Here is a 15,480-nt window from a genome sequence, read left to right as displayed (position 1 = left end):
CCTTAAAGACTAACAGATTTATTTGGGCATAAGCTTTCGTGAGTAAAAACCTCACTTCTTCGGATGCATATGCATCCGAAGAAGTGAGGTTTTTACTCACGAAAGCTTATGCCCAAATAAATCTGTTAGTCTTTAAGGCGCCACCAGACTCTTTGTTGTCTATGTTTTTTGCCACCCCAAACACGGCAGTCAGGCGGCCTTCGGTCACGCGGATTCGGCGCCATTTCTGCGGGTGATCTGCCGGTCCCACGCCTTCGGTGTACCTACTGCAAAATTGCCGCTGAAGCCGCAGGACCGGTGGACCTCCCGAAGGCTGCCTGACTGCCGCCCTCACAGTGACCAGCACGCTGCCCCCCACGGCTTGCCGCCCCAGGTACGCACTTGCTGCGCTGGTGCCTGGAGCCGCCCCTGCCCCCAGCTTCAGCTCTCTGGCTCTGAGAGCAAGCAGGCACCTCCCTCTGCTGCGCTCAGCCTTCAGCCCTCTCTTGCCATGGCTTGCTGGCTCAGGAAGGTCAGCTCCTCCACTGCCTTCCTGGTAATCCCCCCTCTCTTGCCCGGGAGAGCCTACAGAGAACTTTGTGCTCCTTACAGCCTTCACTAGCATCCGACGAAGTGGGCATTCACCCACGAAAGCTTATGCTCCAATACATCTGTTAGTCTTAAAGGTGCCACAGGACTCTCTGTAGCCTTCACTAGATACCTCCTCCAGCCATTTGCTCTCTGGGGGTATGTCTGCACTGCAATTAAACACCCACAGCTGGTGTATGACAGCTGACTCAGACTTGCGGGGATCAGGCACAAGGGCTGTTTAACTGTGGTGTAGACGTTCTGACTCGGCTCGAGCCTGAGTTCAGGGACCTTCCCACATTGCAGGGTGAGGGTGCTAGAGTCCAGGCTCCCGCCCAAGCCTGAACATTTACACCACCCTTAAATGCCCTTTAGCCCAAATCCTGTAAGCCCAAGGGTTTTAATTGCAATGTAGACATATCCTGGGAGCTCTGACTCAAGATGTCCCTCTGCCACCAGGCAAGCAGAGAAAGCCCTATGTCTGCTGCCCCTTGCCCAAATCACCCAGGCTTCCTCTCATCAGGTCTCTCTCACCTCTAGGTACAGGTGCCCTTCTTTAAAGCAATTCGGAGGCAGCTAACAAGGCACAGGTGCATTGGCCCTACTCCCTGTTAAAAGGCCAGTGTCACTCTGTGACACATTCTTAGGTCTTTGCAGGGTAAGGATCTTAGAATGAATAACTTTTCAGTCATAGCTACAGTGTTGTCATCACAATGTTACCATAGCAGCCATTCAGTACAACAGGTTTGTTAACAAAGATATTGAAAGGGCAAAATTGGGGATAAGATGACATTTGTCGTAATGAGGAAGAAGATTTGGTATGGTGTTTTTTCCATCCCCAGCTTCTTTTTTCTGAAGGTTAAAAAGATTACAGGGTGTTTTGGTCCTGTTTCATAACAGCTTCCCCTTTCTGGACTTAAAAATTAAATCCAGAATTTAGTTTTTCTGTGATTACTATATTTATTGTTCTCCTCCACATACCTTTACTTCTGGGTACAAAGAGCAGCATGGAACTAATGACATCATAAAGCATTCCCACGTCACACCCGATCTGCCATCACACAGCTCACCTTGCCTAGGCTCCTTCTCTAGAATCAACAGAAGGAGCCTGCATTCTACAAACCTACTCTGAAGGACCCTCCCCCACCAAAGAAGCCATTTGGGGCTTAGCCATCATTGCATTTTGCTTCTAAATTGCAGTGTCATCAAGGATCCATTGATAGATCATGTTGTGTTGTGCAGTAAACTGCATATGGTTATGAACCTGTTTACCTGATGCTGACTAATGCTATAGCCAGCTTTTAAGGCTGGTAGGGGATACTGCACGTTTTGATGAGATCATGGTAGTTGATACTGTTATGTTTTCAAGGCTACCCTCAGGTGAGTATTTGCTCCAAAGACAATCACGGACCTCATTAAAGTCAAAGAGCATGGCAAGCACTCTTTCAGACTTCGTGGAAGGAGCAATTGAGACTCTTCTTGTAATTGACTCTATGTCTACACTTCAGCTGGAAGCAAGACTCCCAGCCTGGAGGAGAGATTTGTGTTAGCAGGGCTTAGAACTCCCAAAACTGTATTTTCATTAATACAGCTCTAAAGGGAACACCTGGATTTGAACCAGGGACCATTTAAACTGTAGTCAAATGCTCTTCCACTGAGCTATGTTCCCATACACTTACTAGCCCCGGGTGTGAGTTCAGGTGGCTAACCCGAGCTGCTGCCAGTGCCACGGTACCCACACCATTATTTTTAGATTGCTGGCATAAGTCTGTCTGCCCCGGGCTGGGAGGCTTGTTCCCAGCTGCAGTGTGGACATTCCCCCATAGGGCTACAAGGCACATGGCAGCTCAGAGCTAAGCTGTGTGGGCTGAGGATAAAGGTGGGTGCTAGGATAGTGGCTGTGCAGCACACATGCAAAAAGTGGCAAAAAGTTGCAAGGAGAGGTTGTGAGTGTGACCCCGAGAAGACGCAAAAGGACAGAGTTTTTTGAGCACATAGCTCACCGGTGAGGCAGACGTGGGGGATTTCTGAGTAAGGAAACTGCCTGTTTGTTTGTACTGGATTCAGGAAAACAGGACTGGGTACATTTTTATAAATAAACAAGAATGTGACTCTCATTGATTTTTCATAATGGAAAAAACCCTGCAAGGCCCTGAGTTACCAAGCTGACTGCTTGGGCCAAAGGGGCAGCAGTACATATCCTCAACTGCCCATCATCTTCAAAGGGAACATTAATGCTGTGCTATTAATCCATAAAAGGAACAATTTTAGTTATTAACTGTTGTTTTTTTGGCAACATGAACTGAACAAATCAACTTCTTTGTTTTATTTTTAAAGCACAGAAAACCTGCAGACCCACTTAACTATTGTGCCAAAATACTTTCAGAAGAAATGAAATATAGGTACCTTGCAAAATATTGCAAGGTCGGACTCTTTCTCAGAGGGCTCACCAAATACTTTATACGTTCAAATAATCGCTACCCGTAGAAGTTATACAAACCGTCCATTAAATAAGTCAATTTGTAAGGTAAGCTCATTCTTGTGTTCTTTCACACATTCTTAAAGCCATTAAATGAGAATGACCAAGACAAATTTTTTTTACCTTTAAAGAAAGGTAATTGAAAACTCTCTCCCATTTTAAGTTTAATGAAATTCAGGCTTATCAGTAAAGTTTATACAACCACAAGATACCTGTTGAGCATCAAAAGTTTTTGGTCTTGAAAAGGACACCAAGAAGAGATGCCATTGGTAGTGCATTTCAACAGAACTCCATGAACACCCATGGATTTAAGCAATGAGAAACCATGTGATAGTTTTGTAGAGGAACCAAGGAGACAATATGGTAAAAGTGCTAGTGGGGACTAGCTGCCAGGGTTTTTAACCACAGTGTCCCATGGACTTTCTCTGAGCTGGTTTAGATGATGCGATGGTAGAGACACCTGAGCCAGGGCTACCCTAGGATTGCCACAGTTGCTACTTAATGTGTTTTACTGCAAGAGAGGTAGACTACTTAAAAATTATGAGCTGATGCAGCAGTGAGTCAAGGGCAGCAAAACCCCATAGAATGTCTGAAGTTATTATGCACTGGAGTAGTGTTTCCGGACTGCTGCCCAGATAGTGGTCTTTGGGAAGGAAGGGGAGGCAGTGGCAAGAAAAAGTTAGAAATAAAGCCCTTCCTGAAGACAGAGGACAAATGCTGCAAGGGGCAGTTATGAACGCCATCACTGAAAATAGCATATTTTGATCATTTAAGTTTTCCCAACCAATAGCAGTGCGGCTCCTACATAGCCATCTGTGTGGGTTTATATCAGTTTCTCTCCCCTTTTTTCAAATAAGTGGCACATAGTGTAATTGTGACTAATTAGAATTTGGCCCTCTCCCCTTATCAACAAGTGCTGATGCTCTGTCCTAGGAAACTAGGAAGGCTGCAATCTTAAAAAGGAGGAAGCACAAATAGGTGAAATCCACCAGCTTAGCTGTGCCATGTTTACAAAAAATAAAAGGCTGAATGTAGAGCTAGTGGAAGGAAGGAAAAGATGTAGGAAAAAAATCAAAAATACATTTAAAATGTTTCCGTCTAATCTCTGTGTTGTTTTAGTTTCCCTTTGCATTTTCTCTCTATTTACAATGTCTCAAAAGTGTAAGAGAGCCAGGACTGTGCACTCTCCTTACATTGTAGCTACTTAGCATTCTATTCTGTAATACTTTAAGGACAGTAGACTCAGTTATTTTCACACCTAGCGGATAGCACTGCAACTCCATTGGCTTCCCTGGAGTTATTCCTGATTTACATTATTTGTACTATACTAATGCCTAAGGTCCCAACCAAGACCAGGGGCCATTGCACTGAGTGCCATACAAATACTTAAACAAGGGCCACTGCCCTGAGAAGCTTGCAATCAAAGTAGACAAGGCAAAGGAAACATTAACCCCATTTTACAGATGGGGAACCGAGGCAGAAAGATTAAGTGATTTGCCCAAGGCCACAGAGAACTCTTTGGGTCTTGATTTGAACAGAGATCTTCCAAGTCACAGTCCGATGCCTTAACATGAGATCATCCTTCCTGGTGCCAGGGGAGGGAGAATCAAGTTCAGTATCAGATTGGAGATGGTTGTTTATATTTCTTTACATTGCACTTCTCAGACTACAGGCAATACACACAAAGTTTATCCAGAATTTGATTAGCCCCTTTAGATACTAGAGTATGCCCCCCCTTTTAGGCCAGAAAATGAACTCTGGTATCACTGAGGCCAGTGTGTGGCAACTGTTGACTTTTAAGGTGGGCCCCTGCAAATCATAGTCCCCATTTATGCTGTGCCATGTTGTGCATACATGGGCTTTACATGTGCTGCTCCAGAGACCTTACTGTCTGTCATCTTTCATTTAATTTTTGGGACCACCAAGAGGATCCACACAGTCAACAATTAACAATAAATATAGCGGAAGAGATCATGTTAGCAAACCAAATAAAAAAAATACAAACAAAAAGACACCCACAACCACCACAACTTACACTCCTCCTTCTGTACGGGGAGACTTTGGCAAACCAGTAAAGTGCCTCAAACCACCATTGCTTATTGTTAAAGGCGGCCTAGTTAGCAAGCTGTAAATTGGCCATTCAGCAGTCTCAGCTGGACCAAGGCAGAAGGGGAGGGGAGTTTAGGGTGCCACAGAAGGGGCAGCTTGACCCCGCGTCCTTCCTGATAAGAATTGTGTTGAAGTTGCTAATACATGCATTTTAAAAGAGTAGGATGTGCCCAAGGAATGTGTATTGGGGTCTCACGGCTGCAGACGCTGGAAAAACCCACACCTGGTTAATCAATAATCAGAAGGAACCTCTTGCTCGATCATTAAAACTGCTTACTTAACAAGGTTTCTTTAAGGGACGTGTCATTCTATTACTAATGTATAAATAAGGGGAAAAAGCTTGAGATAGTTGGACTCGTTTGGGCACTCTTTTGGACTCTTTTTGGACTCTCCCTCTGGATACATCTTGCGGTCCCTACCGGCAGACAGAAGATTTGGCCACCGGAAGCCTGCCGCTGTGTCACTCGAAAGCCATACTCAGCTTTGGTAATTATCAAGGGTTGGGGGTGTTTTACTAACCTGTTGCGGACGTGTGCAAGTGCTTGATACTAAGTAAAGTTTAGCTTTAAGTGAAAGAATTCTTGTGTTGTCCTGTTTGTGCCAGCCATCTATCGGTCGGATGGCCATGTCTTCCCTGATTTATTTCCTGACACCTCCTCGCACAGAGTAAAAGGTACCAAGAGCTTTGGGTTGAAAGAACCCCGGGTAACACTTCCAGTCTGGCAGATATCCACAAACCAATGCCCTACGCTATCCAGAGGCCAAGATTCCCAATGGCTTTCAGACTATACAAAGTATTGCCTTCCTTCTCCAGCTCTTGAAAGTAATTTTGAATTTGAAGAGGAGGGAGAGAAACAGAACGGTAATCGGAATGACCTGATTTTAGGGTCCAACAAGTGGATGAAACCCTTGAAACTAGTTGGTTTATAACCAGAAGACATTTCATACACTAATGCATTAAGATTCTACATTTTAAATTGAAGGCAGAATTGAAGAGTTTGTTTTGCCTTGCACATTCCCAGAACTAAGTACTTCTTTTTCAACTTCCTGTAAGTTAAGTGGAAGAGTTAAAACCAAATCAAAGATGTTAAACACCAATACTATTCAAGGCCTTGTTTGCGTTAGTAACATGGCTAGTAATTTATATCAGAAAATTCTACCATTGCTGTAGAACAAGAATACATACTCTCTCTGTTGTACCGTCTTAACCACCACTTCTTCAAAAATCAGAAGTTCCTTATAAAATGATGTGATTTGTAACCACAGCCTCCTATAACAGATTGTGAGGGTTTACACCCCTTGTCACAGGGCAGCACGGCCTAGTGGCCAGAGTCCATAGAACAAGCCCTCGTCGCAGGGCAGCACGGCCTAGTGGCCAGGATTTCCGCCGGTATCCCGACTCTAGCAAAAATCTTCACTAGTTCGTTAGCGATCGCCGGCGCTGTGGCTGTCCGAAAGGATACGGCTTCAGGGTAACGCGTTGCGTAGTCCACTACCACTAGGATGAAGCAGTTTCCTGTCTTACTTCTTTCAAGGGGTCCGACCAGGTCCATCCCAATCCTTTCAAAGGGTATGCCAATGACCGGCATAGGGATCGGGGTACCTGGGACACACCTTTTGGTCCCGCCAGTTGGCATTCTGGGCAAGACGCACAGTAGTCCCGCACCTCCCGGTGTATGGCAGGCCAGAAGAACCGACGAACTATCCTCTGGAGGGTCTTCTCCCACCCCAGGTGCCCAGCCCAGGGATTAGCGTGGGCTAGTCGGAGGAGGCTTTGTCGCAGCCTCCAAGGGACCAATAGCTGACGGAATGTCTCCTGGGCCTGCGGTTCCTGCACTACCCGATACAGGTGATCTTGCCATATCTCAAAGCGTGGACCCTGTGGGGGCCCAGGGGTCGAGCCTTCGTCGGGACCCAGGCTGGTGGCAATCCAAGAAAAGTTCCTTAACATTGAGAGTAGTCAACTGAGTTAATGAAACTGAGTGCTGAGTTAATGCTCCTGGAGCACCATCAAGTTTAAATATCTTGGGGCTCTTGGGATTAAAAACATTTCAACACAGTCACTGCCAAATGAAATGTTGTTATCGTTATTATATGAGTAAAGGGCAGCAAAGCTACACTTAGCCTGCCTGCTTGAGGGGGTCACCCTAAACTGAACCTTATTCACTAAGCCGGGGGTAGGAATGCCAAATCCCAGTGAAAGAGAAGGGGTGGGGACAGGTGTTTTCTACCTGGTGGTGTGGATCCTGCCTAAAGAGTTCTAGACACCATTTGATCTTCTCCCTCAACAGAGCTAATTCGCCTCAACTGAGAGTCATTGTTTCTGATTGGTGATTACCAGAGATGAAATGCTGATAAGCAGGTCTAGGGGCTATGCCTTAGACCTAGCGGAGGGACAGTGGTGAAAGGAAAGCTAATGCAGAGGCTGCATGGGTAGTGAGGCTCCCTGCTACCCAGTGAAATCACCAAGAGCTGAAATCACTAAAGAACTAGGTTAAGTGGTGAAACCTCAGAAGATGGCATCACAGAAGTGGCACTGAGTGTCCAACAGCGGCAGCATGTGACCAGCAGCAGTAGCGAACAGCTAGTTGAAGAGGCACAAAGTGACCACAGAGACACTGGTTGAGGCTCCCCGCTCTTTCTGGGATGGGAGGTGAACCCCTGTTAACACCCCTCTAAGTCCTTGCTAACCAATGAGAGTCAAGAGTGAGTGGGGTACAGGAGAGGGAGAGGGGAGTGGTGTGTTAAATGGACATTCATTTGTTGGACTTTCCCACTGCAAGGTGGGAAATGGAGGCAAAGGACACTGCCCAACGCACTGTGGGGTCAGGTTATGATTCTGGTTGAGTGCTTTTGAATGTGGTTGTGGTGTTTTCCACAAAAGAATCCTTGGTTCCCTTTTCCTTGTATTAAAAAGAATTTTATACACAGAATCAGTGCTTGTGAGAGGGGAAGTACTACTTTCCAGATTACTGGCTGAGGGCTTGAGCCAGTTCTGTTTTGTGTTGTTAAGAGGAAGAACCCCTAGATATTGAACCCCGCCCTAGTTGTTGCCGACTGCCCCTGGCAGAAGGGTCACAGTAGTAAAAGTTTTATTTCTTTCTCATTCACTAGTTTGTTGTTTAACAAACTCCAAGATCATTACAAGTGTGTATATGCCACCTGCTGCAGTTAGATGGTGTGCAAACTGCCTGAGCGCCCTCTGCTGACTGACTCACAGGAAAGTTCTTGGCTTTGCTTGACTAAAGAGCAGGTGTTGCACAGGGGATGGGTAGCTGAGGGGACTGATGTCCATAGACGACTGACAGATGGCTTTGCTTGACTAAAGAGCAGGTGTTGCACAGGGGATGGGTAGCTGAGGGGACTGATGTCCATAGACGACTGACAGATGGCTTTGTGGGTTATCTCCAAGAACTGGGATTGCAAAAGCACTCAGTTATATCAGTCTATTAGTGTCTTTCAGTGGTGGTCTGTCTTCTGCAGTAAGCTGGTATTAAGGCGGTATTAAGGTGATATAACATCCGGGGTAGCTGAAGGAATGAGACGAGGTCACATTGTATAAAAATCGAACACATTTTAATGCTGCAAGAGCCCTCATCATGCAGCACCTAGAGCTGGCACCAGGTGGCACCACCCACCACAAGAACACTGGGCTTCAATTGCCATTTCCCCCAGCCTCTCTCCAACCACACCCACCTACACCCCGGATCTCAGCTGCAGGACAAGCCCATTACATATGTATTTGTAATCCTTACTCCCCATTTTCCTCCCTCTCCCCAACCCTCGCTGTGTTAAGTCTAATTTAGACCATCATCCTGCAAATACTCCCACCCATGAGTAGTCCCATTGACTTCAATACCTGTCCCAGTCCTCTGCCTCTCCCTTCCATGGCCTCCTATCACCAGCCCTGCCCACCTCTTTGTCCTCTGAGGCCTTGGCTACATTTGCAGATGTACAGCACTGTGAGTTAAACCTGACTTCGTGCAGCTGAGTAGGGAAAGCGCTGCAGTCCGTCCACACTGACAGCTGCCCAGCGCCCTGTCATGGCCACATTTGTGGCAATTGCAGCGCTATTGGGAGCGCTGCATTATGGGCAGCTATCCCACAGAGCACCTTTTCCCATTCTGGCGCCATGGGTTGTGGGAAGGGGGCGTGGGTGCGGGGGATTCTGGGTCCTGTCCCAATGCCCCGTGATGCATCGCTTCGCATCCCAGAAATCCCTTTGTTTCCGTCCACCTTTGGCACCATCTTTCAACGGTTTCTGTGCAGCGTGATCTGTCTGCGGGAAATGAAGTCCGAACTGCTGAGGCGTATGCTGACATGTCTCGCCAGCACGTCACATTTGGCTGTCGAACTATTCCTTAAGATCCAAAGTGACAGTGAGAGTGAGGAGTCCAATGATGCTATCGAGCTGCGTAACGCGTACGACAAGAAATTGCTTGTGGCATTCACGGACATGCTCAGCACCGTGGAATGCCGCTTCTGGGCTCAGGAAACAAGCACCGAGTGGTGGGATCACATCGTCATGGAAGTCTGGGATGACGAGCAGTGGCTGCAGAACTTTTGGATGAGAAAAGCCACTTTCAGGGGACTGTGTGAGGAGCTTGCCCCCACCCTGCGGTGCAAGGACATGAGATTGAGAGCTGCCCTGCCAGTGGAGAAGCGGGTGGCTATTGCAGCCTGGAAGCTGGCAACTCCAGACAGCTACCGGTCGGTCGCAAACCAGTTTGGAGTGTGAAAGTCGACCGTTGGAATCGTGTTGATGCAAGTTTGCAAGGCCATTAATCGCATCCTACTCAGAAGAACCGTGACTCTGGGTAACGTGCAGGAAATAGTGGATGGCTTTGCACAAATGGGGTTCCCTAACTGTGGAGGGGCAATAGATGGGACGCACATTCCTATTCTGGCACTACCCCACCTAGGATCCGAGTATGTTAATCGGAAGGGGTATTTCTCTATGGTTCTCCACGCGCTTGTGGATCACCATGGGCATTTCATTGACATTAACACAGGCTGGCCCGGAAAGATGCATGACGCACGCATCTTTCGGAACACTTGGCTGTTCAGGAAGATGCAGGCCGGGACTTTTTTCCCAGAGCGGAAGATCACGGTAGGGGAAGTTGAAATGCCCATTGTGATCCTTGGAGATCCTGCTTACCCGTTAATGCCATGGCTCATGAAACCCTACACAGGGAGCCTTGACAGCACCAAGGAACGGTTCAACTACAGGCTGAGCCGGTGCCGAATGACTGTGGAGTGTGCCTTTGGCCGTTTCAAGGACACATTAGCCTGGCTGGGACAAGGACCATGGTGGCTCTCCCGATAAACCTGCGCAAGTGCATTGCACACATTCTGGATGAGACATTCTAGGAGATTACCGAGGCTGATTACCGTGATGTGATAAACCACATCAATGCACTATTCCGCATCTAGGCATGCATGCCTAACCCTCCTCTCCCAAAGATCCCGCACCGAAAAAATTCCTTCCCGAAAAAAAAACCGCTTACCGGGAACCTGCTCTTCTGTTTGTCCTCCACTAAGTACCGGCCACTGCGACTGGCTACCTTCCTCCTGGCTCGAGAAGAGCTCCTGGCTGCATGGCTCCAGGGATTCCGGGGTGTCTCCATCTGGCCTACCACCACCACTCCCGTTTTCCTCCTCCTCCTCCTCCTCCTCTTCCTCCCCCCCCTCACACCGGCTCTGAAGTGTCCATGGTGGTGCTCGGAGTAGAGGTGGGGTTAACCCCAAGTATCGCATCCAGCTCTTTGTAGAATCGGCAGTTCGCAGGGGGAGCACCCGAGCGGCCATTTGCATTGCGGGATTTGCGGTAAGCAATCCACAGCTACTTCACTTTAATCCTGCACTGCAAGGCGTCCCGGTCATGACCCCTTTCCATCATGTCCTTTGATACCTTCCCGAAGGTATCGTAATTTCTACGGCTGGAGCGCAGCTGGGACTGTACAGCTTCCTCCCCCAAACACTGATGAGATCCAGCAACTCGCCATTGCTCCATGCTGGGGCTCGCTTGGCGCGTGGAGGCATGGTCACCTGGAAAGATTCGCTGATAGCACTCCACGCCACGCCACGCCAGGCTGAGCAAACAGGAAGGGGATTTTTAAAATTCCCGGGGAATGTAAAGGGTGGGTCACATGGTTGGTTACCTGAGGCCAGGGCAGTAGAGTTTGAACTAATGACCAGAGTGGCTAGAATAGGCATTGTGGGATACTGCCGAATAATTCTGGAGGCCATTCACAGCGCATTGGGCGGCCACACTGGCGCCACAGTGCTGCAGTGGCAGCACAATACTCGCTATTCCTCTCAGAGAGGTGGAGTACATCCAGCGCTGCAACCACGGAGATACAGCGCTGCAAATGCCTTGCCAGTGAGGACGGGGAGTGAGTTACAGCACTGGGGGAGCCTTTACAGCTCTGTAACTTGCAAGTGTAGCCAAGGCCTGAGCCTTTCCATGTCCCAGCCTCCCCCCTCCCCTTCCACATTCTCCTGTCCTCTGCACCCTTTTCATACATCCAATTGATACTCTCCACCCATCCTCTGACCTGTGACTCCCTCCCTTTTCTCCTTTGCCCTTATTCCATGACTCAAAGATCCAGCCCCCTCTCACCAGGGGTGTAGCAAGGCCACTAAGAGCCCTGGCATAAGAATAGCTTAGGGGCCCCTTTTCTGATTCCAAAATTTAAATTTTGCTTACCATTGCCATCTTGGAAAATCAGACCATAGCCACCTTATCCATCAGTGTGCAAACACAATATGCAGTCGATCTTCACAGAAAAGTTCTATTTACACATGTATACAACATTTAACTAAAATCTTTGTTTCTAGACTTTTGGGTTGGCAAACAGATCAGTTGTTTTTGATATACCAATAATTCTTGCTTGTTCATTTTCTACTGGAAACTGCTAGGCTTGATAACCTTCTTATTGCTTCATTCACAGTTTCATAATAAGATGCATCTCTTTGTCTTAGAGTCACATGGGAATGGTGCCTCAGGTTGACAAGGGCTGGGTTTTTACAATAAAATGTTTCTGTTCTTCACTTAGTTTCTGAATTTTGACTTGTCAGTGTGATTTTTTTCTAGAATGCTCAGTCTGAACTTCACTGAAATTGGTCATTAAAATATCATGGGGTTGCTCCAGAGGTATTAATATTTTTAGGTCTGTTGATTAATTGCAGTTAACTCACGTGATTAACTAAAAAAATTAACCGTGATTAATCACAGTTTTAATCATACTGTTAAACAATAGAATACCAATTGAAATGTATTAAATATTTTTGGATGTTTTTCTACCTTTTCAAATATATTGATTTAAATTACAACACAGAATACAAAGTGTTCAGTGCTCACTTTATATTATTATTTTTGATTACAAATATTTGCACTGTAAAAAGGATAAACCAAAAATCTTATTTTTCAATTCACCTCATACAAGTATCGGAGTGCAATCTCTTTATCATGACAGTGCAACTTACAAATGTAGATTTTATTTTGTTACATAACTGCACTCAAGAACAAAACAATGTAAAACTTTCAAGCCTACAAGTCCACTCAGTCCTACTTTTTATTCAGCCAATTGCTCAGACAAACAAGTTTGTTTACATTTACGGGAGATAATGCTGCCTGCTTCTTATTTACAATGTCACCTGAAAGTGAGAACAGACGTTCACCTGGCACTTTTGTAGCTGGCATTGCAAGGTGTTTACATGCCAAATATGCTAAACATTCATATGCCCCTTCATGCTTTGGCCACCATTCCAGAGGACATGCTTCCATGCTGATGACACTCATTTAAAAAAAATAATGCGTTAATTAAATTTGTGACTGAACTCCTTGGGGGAGAACTGTATGTCCCCTGCTCTGTTTTACCCACATTCTACTATATAGTTCATATTATACCAGTCTTGTATGATGACCCCGCACATGTTCATTTTAAGGACACTTTCACTGATTTGACAAAACACAAAAGATACCAATGTGAAATTTCTAAAGACAGCACTCAACCCAAGGTTTAAGAATCTGAAGTGCCTTCCAAAATCTGAGAGGGACGAGGTGTGGAGCATGCTTTCAGAAGTCTTAAAAGAGCAACACTCTGATGCGGAAACTACAGGGGAAAAAAATCAACCTTTTGCTGGTGGTATCTGACTCAGATGATGAAAGTGAACATGCGTCGGTCTACACTGCTTTGGATCGCTATCAAGCAGAATCCATCATCAGCATGAATGCATGTCCTCTGGCATGGTGACTGAAGATGACTCTTTAGCACATCTAGCACGTAAATATCTTGCGACGCTGGCTACAATAGTGCCATGCAAACATCTGTTCTCATTTTCAGGTGACATTATCAACAAGAAGCAGGCAGCTTTATCTCGTGCAAATGTAAACAAACTTGTTTGTCTGAGGCTAGGTCTACACTGGGGGGGGGATTGATTTAAGATACGCAAATTCAGCTACGCGAATAGCGTAGCTGAATTCGATGTATCCTATTCGACTTATCCCGCTGTGAGGATGGCGGCAAATCGACCGCCGCAGCTCCACCGTCAACAGTGCTTACTCCTCCTGACGAGGTGGGAGTACACGTGTCGATTCGGGGATCGATTTATCCGTCTAGATGAGACGCAATAAATCGATCCCTGAGAGATCGATTTCTACCCGCCGATTCAGGAGGGTAGTGTAAACTAGCCCTGAGTGACTGGCTCAACAAGAAATAGGACTGAATGGACTTGTAGGTTCTAAATTTTACATTGTTTTATTTTTGAATGCAGTGATTTTTTTGTACAAATTGGACCTCAGAGACTCAAATTGGGCACCCAGAAAATGAGGAACTCACAATTAGTGGCCACCTGTGAAATTTTTGTTTAAGAGGCTTGTTTGCCAGAAGCTGGGAATGAGTGACAGGGGATGGATCACTTGATGATAACCTGTTCTGTCCATTCCCTCTGGGGCACCTGCCATTGGCCACTGTCGGCAGACAGGATACTGGGCTAGATAGACCTTTGGTCTGACCTGGTAGGGCCATTCTTATGTTCTTATGTTATGTTGTTTAGCATCCTATAGGAACTCTATGACAGACACAGGGATAGAAACCAGTTCTCCAGAGCAGCATTCAACAAGCTTAACCATGAGACTCTCCTTTCTCTTCCTGTAGTCCTCTACTTCATTCACTACATGCCTTCCTGCTTCTGCATCAAATGAAGCGGGGTCCTACAGACAACAGCCTCCTTCACTACACAACCCTGATTCATTCCCAGAGCATGCCTACTCTGTGCACTGGACATGGCAGGAGTCCTGTGGAAAAAATAATATGTGATCATGTAATTAAGATTGTCAGAATGCATATGCACAGCAGGGTTGAATTTAGGTTGCACAAGCAACCATAATTCTGGCATTTCCTAATTTTTGAGCTCTGGATTTTGCAACCTTGATATTCTTTTAGTGCACTGTTTTGTACACTATTTACAAAAAAAAATTTCTTCCAAAGCCCGTTTAGATCCTCACAGATTTTAGCTTGTCAAAGCAATACCCCAACTACTTTCTTCTTCTGAAATAATTTAAAAACAGTCATGAACTGAGGAAAGGCAGCTGTGAAGTTGTAAAGCATTATTTAAGTGCTCGGGTATTAAGAGCTGACCCTGGTGTCTCTTACTCATCTGAGCAGGACTTACATGCATGAGTAGTGCCATTTGAAGCAAATGGACTGAAGTCAGTGGGACTGTCTGCATGAGTAATGCCTACTTGAATGAGTAAGAGTTTGCAGGATCAGTGTAATGCTTAAGCAAGCGCTTGCTGAAACACCATCCATTTTCTCCTCACTCCTACTTTACTATCATCCTGTGTAGATAACATCACTCTCATTTAGAATTGTTTGTGGTGTCAAAATCAAGGTGCATGTGACATCTATGGGAAAAATCATTGCCCATCAAAGGACAATGTAGGATTAAATGTTAGGACTCTAGCTGAGTAAACATTTCCAAATCCAAAATGAAGCCAGCACTTCTTTTTAACTTTGCCTGAATACTACTTGGGTGCAAAAAATTCTTGTTTTTGGAGGAAATTTTCACATTGGTTCATGTGGAGGAAAAGATGATTTATGACCAAGAAATATGCTTCTAATGGGGAGCGGGAAACAGTTCAAATGTAAAGCCTGGAAGAGTCAGGTCTTAGAAATTTTCTCTGGGAGATGTCTGTTGCTTTCCAGGTTTTCTCTTTCCCATTATATATTCAGGCCTCCAAGTCCATGGTCAGTTAGGCCATGTCTACACTACCATTTATGTCGGCAAAACATATGTCGTTCAGGGGCATGAATATTCCA

At 46.0% G+C, this 15,480-nt stretch overlaps 1 non-coding gene across 1 annotated transcript; it reads right to left on the bottom strand.

The window, feature by feature from the left end:
* Nucleotides 1-2,164: 2,164 nt before the first annotated feature.
* On the bottom strand, nucleotides 2,165-2,236 carry TRNAC-ACA. Its single transcript has one exon. It is a non-coding gene; the product is annotated as a tRNA-Cys (tRNA).
* Nucleotides 2,237-15,480: the final 13,244 nt, after the last annotated feature.

The sequence above is a fragment of the Trachemys scripta genome, chromosome 2 (assembly GCF_013100865.1).
Source record: "Trachemys scripta elegans isolate TJP31775 chromosome 2, CAS_Tse_1.0, whole genome shotgun sequence".
NCBI classification, from domain to species: Eukaryota; Metazoa; Chordata; order Testudines; family Emydidae; genus Trachemys; species Trachemys scripta.
The sequence above is the reverse complement of the archived record's forward strand: the minus strand, read 5'-3'. Positions and strand labels throughout refer to the sequence as shown.